The sequence below is a fragment of the Schistocerca cancellata genome, chromosome 3 (genome assembly GCF_023864275.1).
Source record: "Schistocerca cancellata isolate TAMUIC-IGC-003103 chromosome 3, iqSchCanc2.1, whole genome shotgun sequence".
Taxonomy (NCBI): Eukaryota; Metazoa; Arthropoda; class Insecta; order Orthoptera; family Acrididae; genus Schistocerca; species Schistocerca cancellata.
In genome coordinates this window covers 861,411,125-861,418,138 of record NC_064628.1, presented here as the reverse complement: position 1 = coordinate 861,418,138, position 7,014 = coordinate 861,411,125, and positions in this window count along the sequence as shown.

Below are 7,014 nucleotides of genomic sequence, written 5' to 3'. Positions count from 1 at the left end.
ATGGGTGAAAGGCTGGGGCGGGAGGGATCAGAACAAGGCAACTTTCCAACGAGTGTTAGCTCTATGGGTGTTAATGTCATGTTCTATGGAGATGTACTGATGGCTCATTAAAGCGTATCGCAGCAAATTTATTTTCTAAGACTGGTGTAATACTGAGAAATGGAAGTGAAATGAGGCACTTCTTTATATTTTGATGAAACAGAGATAAGATGGAGCCGCTGCCTGCGAAGCATGTTATTTCTTACGATCCATGCAGCATTATGATGAATGCCATTTTAGGACAACATTTAAATTGATAAACATGTTTCGTTAACATTATATTTAAATGTCAAACACAGAAACACGGGAAGTCATTTAATATTACTTGTTTTGGTATTCAGTGAAGTATGAATGTGTGGTACCACTCTATGAACATGTGTAATTTGATGCCGTGGTTTTGAGCTGAAGTCTCTCAGTGAATTTCTGCCTTTAGATTTTGTTTTCATTGTTACGGGAATACGTTGTTCTGACAAGTATGTACACAGATAGTAACATTCGATGTAATCGTAACTTCAACTTGTAAAATCGTGGAAATTTGTGTTGAGGGAATAAATGTTGGCGGGACTAATTTATTATAAAACTTACCACGGAACAGTCACACTATATTTTTATTAAGTTCAAATTGTACCTCAATTTCCACATCGTCAACATCAACTGAAAATCATTGAAGCTGCGAAAAGCATCATGGTAACCATCTCGAACTGCACATTCATTTGTCGCATCTTCCTCCAGAAAGTAAAAATATATTTTCATTGTGAAAATGTTGGGGAACATTACCCGGATGTTTATTCATCTGCTACCAGATGATGAATACTTATTTCCGTCCCATCGCTTAACAGTGCTTTTTTTTAATTTTTGCACCACTTCTTCTAGCTTTACGTTTTTCAGTCGGCCATAATCGTTTGCACGGAAGATATTGTACTGTCGTTGTAAAATGAATTTTTTCATTGTGTTCAGAGTTTTGCAGCACACGTTAGCATTTCAAAACACCATTGCATACTACCATACAGGCATCGTGTACTGATGTGTTATAAATTGATGTTGGTTTGTCTGACCTTCACATTGAAGTTCCTAATCCAGCCGTAATGCTACTTTTCATCGATTTTACCGTTAGCCATCCACGTACAATGTCACTCACCATCACCCAGGTGTTGTCTAGAAGATATCAAGAAGTATATATTACATAGAATTTAAATAATTTGTCTTGGAGTATTTAACTGTTTTTTAATACCTTCAAAAAGAATAATAAACTTCGAAAACAAATTAACGAAATAACTAAAAGTATTAACAATCATAACTGACAAAAATTAAGAATTTGTTTCATACATACATAAAGACAGTGACTTACTATGCGATCCTTGTCCTCAAGGTGTCTTATAATATCTCGAAGCATATTTCTGGATATTTTCAGCAATTAGCGCTATTTCTGCGATATCTTCACATGCTGAGTGAAATGTCGCTGTCGGAAGTCGAATTAGTTCTGTAGCATTCTGCTTGCTGTCTTATAGTCCATGAGACAACACGAAGCCATATTAAGCCAAGCAAATTAGAATTTTTCTTCCTAAAATTGGTGGAATTTTGGAAACTGTTTTAACCACCCCAGTTGACCTCAGATAAGAATAATTTGAGTTTGCTCCGATTTCTGAGTGGAGCTTCAGCCGAAATGAAACAAAAAATACAAAAACTTCGTATTTTTAGTGTTTTTTTGTTTTTTCCCAAAGTCCCTCAAAACTATGCATTTAATTGAAAAAGCTGAGATTACCAAAAATGAAGAGCATTAAACTGTGAATCGATGGGAGTTCCAAAACTTCGCTATTTGCTCAAATGTTGCAACAGAAAAGGCACGTCACAAACCGGGAATTTCTCACACTTTTCGAAAAAGACTCGTTTCATCGCTATAAAACGAGCAGCATTTGAGAATTGGCCAATTTGAAGCAAAATGTTACAGGAGAAAAGTTGTAGAGCATCAGACGTGAAATTTCAAAGAAGAAATCGAGTCATATCTCTAAAAGTGCGTAACATTTAAAATCACAGTGCACTGCAAAGTCATTCCGACTTTCTCAGAAAATCGCGTTCGCTTCAGCTCTTCGAGCTTGTCCCATGCCCTGTATCTATGTTTAAGTACGTAGGTATGCAGAAAATACAAAACGCTGTTTTTGCAATTTGTTTGATGCCTTTAAAGATCCATTTGACATATAAAAGGCAGAGTTCTATTGCACAGAGAGGCGTGGGAGGCAAAAGAACTATTTTCTTCCACAGGTACGAAGTATGTCGATTATATCAAGCGTTGGCGTTGCAGAAAGATCGCCATTGTGTTTGATGGACACCCTGATGAAACAAGTGACAGCAGCACGGAATCAGCTGAGCGGCTGCGCAGAATCATCAAAAGAACTGCGCCAATTGTCACATTTAATGAAAAACGTCATTAACCGTGGAAAAAGATTTTTTATCTGTCAAATGAATGAAATAAAGAGAGCCTCATTTGTTTGCTGATCGAACAGATTAAAGGTGAGTACTTCAGTATTAATCCACCGCTGAGAAAGTAGATACTTCAATTGTAGCTTCTGCTGTTGACGTTGCTCGGCACTCTGTGTTGCTAGTTATTCTAACCACTTGAGCCCCATTGGCCCCCAACATTTTTCTATTGAAACCAGGCAAAGACAGACAAGGCGACATAGTCTACAGAACTCTAAAAGTTCAAATTGTCTCGAGTATTGAAAGACGACATTCTATTACACGACTTGATCGTTTAGCGACAGAGGAAAACTGAAACTCGACTTGATCGTTTAGCGACAGAGGAAAACTGAAACCTTTCACGACACGTGAGACGAAAAACGACCTACAGAAAACAACAAAGACATTCCGCAACTCCAGTGCTACTGCTGATGTGAGTGTTGAGACTGGACAAAATGTTAAAGCAGGTCTAAAAATATTCCAGCTTGTAAATGCTGATTATAGCTTAGATGAATAATAAAGTTAGTAATTAAACATTATATGATTTAAATATTATGTAATGATATATAATATTAAAATTATTTTGAAGTCTGGTCGCTAATGCTGTTATTTACATTGCACTCCCTATCCTTTTTTCTGTATAGTTTTAAAGTGTCTATGAAAACATAAATTTAGTATCTACACTGATTATTTAGAATTCTCTGTAAATGGTGTATGATTGTGAAAGTAACTGTACTGAAAAATAAAATATGACTAGTTTCACACCTATGCGAACCCAGTGCAGTAACACCTATGGAACATGAAATAAAATCAGAATTTATGGAAACAATTTTGAATGTTACCGCTACGAAGGGCCACAGTGCGTCAGAGTAAAGTCGGGCGGAGACATCTATCGTTTCGTTCGGTAGTCCAGGGTCCTGACTATTATGCTGCCTGTCTCATGTACGTCATAAATGTTAGCCAAACAGGACAACATAAACATGAGCCAGTCTCCGATGAGTGGCGACTGGGGTAGGGCATTTGGTGTGTTGATGTAATCCGCCATAAGCAGTAAAGGGAAGTCGAAATATTATGATTGAACTGTGCGTGTCCTGCTGTGCGATACATCAAGATAAGAACTTGAATTCGTGAAAAAATGGTTACTTGTGTAGCCTATGGATTCACAAAAAGAAGCGCAAAGTCAGCTATTACCGTTAACAGATCCCCAAAGGCTTTTGCGCCGGCCGAAGTGACCGAGCGGTTCTAAACGGTACAGTCTGGAGCCGCGCGACCGCTACGGTAGCAGGTTCGTATCCTCCCTCGGGCATGGATGTGCGATGTCCTTTTTTTTTTCCTTTATTGAATTTCAATTCCCCCCCCCCCCCCCCCCTTTCCGAAGGGGTCGGGCTGGCAGCAGCTTAGTACGCTGCTCTACAGCCTACAGACTTTTTTTAAAAAACGTAAGAAGAAAAGAAACAAGAAAAACGGTGATTTAAAGTGTAAAATGGCGGAAAATTGTGGAAAGTTAAAACAGAAAGCAAAGGTTTCCGTTCGCAAGACATAAAAAATCGGGTCGACAGAAGCGTCCGATCCCACGCGTCGGCTTTGACCCGTGACGTAAGGGTGTTGTCGTGTGTGACGTCATACGGCGCGGAGTTTGGTTTGAGTGTGGCTGTCTCCAGTTCTGTTTTATCTTATTTTATTTACTTTTCTGATCTGTTCGTTCTCTCTCGTGAGATTTATTTTTTATAATTTAAAAACACTTATTACTTATTTTAATTATCTGTTTCCTCCAATTTCTGTTTTACTTTATTATATTTATCTTTCTGATCTGTTTGTTCTATCCCGTGAGATTTTTTTTTTTAAGACAAAAAACACTAATCAGCTACTGAAGCATCTTTATCTTCTATGGGTTGCAGGGGTTACGACCCCTGGGGACGTGGGTGGGTATTCATGCATGGCTGTCTTCACTTACACGTTGTAGCTACGCAAGGCGTCTAAATTTGTTTATATTTAGTTTGCCCCTCACCCAAAACACCCCATTTCCCGCGCTTGTCCCGTTAGTGTCATTAGGCTTCTTGTGGAAAGTGTGTGTGTGTGTGTGTGTGTGTGTGTGTGTGTGTGTGTGTTTTTGTTTCCGCCATATTTGTGACGTCATGGGTCAAAGCAGACGGGCGGGATCGGACGCTTCCGTATTTCCAAAAAATCACACCCAGCGACAGTATGATGGCCGTTCGCAACACTTCCCAAAAGACACACAACACGGAACACTCACTGTAAAACACTGCACGAAAATGTCGGCACAAAGATGACACTCCATAACCAAGGGCAGATGGGGGGGGGGGGGGGGGTGACCTGGAGGAGGTGGAAAACAAGCAGGGAGGAGAGGAAAAAACAAAAAGGGGGGGACCAAAGGAGGGAGAGGACTCATAAGGGGGGAGAGGGGCAGGGCAGACGCGAGAGGGAATGGGAAAAGACATAGGAGGGAAATGCAAAAGGACTCGGGGGTGAGAAGGGGGCCAGAGAGAGGGGAGGTGGGGAAAAAAGAGGATGGAAGGGGGGGGGGGAGAGGGAGCCCGGAAAAAGGACAGAGGAAAGGAGGGGGAGTGAGGATCAGAGTTGATAGGAGGGATAAATGGAGGGAGTGAGGGTGCGATGCCCTTAGGTTAGTTAGGTTTAAGTAGTTCTAAGTTCTAGGGGACTGATGACCTAAGAAGTTAAGTCCCATAGTGCTCAGAGCCTTTTTAAATGCTTTTGCCAAACTAATACTTTTCCTATGGAGTGTTCATTGCAATAGTTATGCTTGCCGTTTTCAAGCTGTCACCCTTATAATATATATGTTTTCGAAGGACAGCACAAGGAAAAGATTTTGGGCCGAGTCATTACACAAATAATACAGAACCAACGAAATGTGGCAGAATATGTTCAGAGCATCATCCTTTGATGCCGTGTGTTCTCATCAGACGGCGCCGTGCCTTGCATTTTCTCCTCGACTCTGTCATGCATGCAAAATGTGAGCTGCGCTGGATCTTTTATAAATTGTTGTTATGTCCCCTTGTGTGAGACCTCTTTATTTGACAGAATTTGGTGTTACAGTTTTTTCCATGTACATTTGGTACCCGGTATCGCCGGAGCTGTCCATGCCGTGTATAGTTTTACTTCAGAGTTTACGTTTGCGATAACATAAAGAATGAATTTCATGACTAGGGAAAAAAATCATTAATTTATTGTTCTCAACGCATTACTTGTTTTTTGGGGTGCCTGTGTGAGTTGTGCTTGTTGAACTTAATAGTCTGCAGATGAACTGTTCAGCCCAGGACTTTCATTCTGAAAATTATTCAGTAAACAGTCCAACACGATACATTGAGATGCTTTTGTTTTAGCAGTAAGCGCTACCAACCTTGCACCATGCTTATTTAATATAGACATGTATAACTGTAACACTTGTCCTTATTTAATTAAGAGTGAAATGGAGAAAAAACACACATCAATATAAGATATCCATTTTATGACATAAAATCTTAGTCTTGGTTTTACCAGGAGCTTCATCAATATATCTGCTAGCTGCTCTTCATTCGAAATATGCCAGATGGCTAACTGGCCTGTAATCTGTGTGTCTCGCTGTTGCCTTATTATTAACTTTAAGGACTGGAACTTCCATGTGCTTTCTCATTCCTCTAACAAGTCTGCACCGATAAATTATTTCTGTAACAGCTTATGTTGCAGCTACAAACTTTGCTTCAGTTGTAGATTTGGCTGTCATTGCCACTCTACCTGCATGTGTAGTAAGGACACCAGATACCGACTGACCAGTTTTGTTGCACCCTCCAACATGTGCAGCACCATAGAAATGTTATATACCACTGCACAAACCTGGATAATAGATGATAGCAAGGTCACATATACTTGCTACATACCAGAATACTGATTTCAGTATCACATCTGTTGATGTTGAGTCCAGTATCCAGACAGTAAACCAGCACTGTAATCCAAAGCAGATCTCACTCCAAGAATCAGAGTCACCAGTGCTCCAACTGCTTGTTGATAAAAAAAAAAAGTTACACTTGTGTGAATTATTTGTTTCTGCTTGTGATGTATTTGGTTCCTTTACTATAGGTGTTTAAATAGGTTTACACTCATGAAAATTGAAACAGACCAGAATCTTCCTTGCATGTACACATTGACCTGACTTCATTGCACCAACAACAAAGCGTTTAAACCTCAAACCCAAGGAAATACTACAGGCTGGTTCCACAGTGATCTTGAATTCAGTTCACATCCTCAGTGAACTTTCTGGAATCTTGATGATCACTCACCACAACTAATATCTCATCTACCAAAAGCTTCTTCTTGATGTATAGGGATGGATATGCATCATTTTGCCTTGAAACCAGCTGACGAGAGAAATGCTCAAAAATGTTTGTTCCAAGATTTCTGTGTTCGCTTTAAATTCATACAAACTTCACCTTAATTTGCAAATACTTGCTGACCTATCACTGTGCACATTTGACTATTGCATATAGATTCCTTTTTCTAATTCTC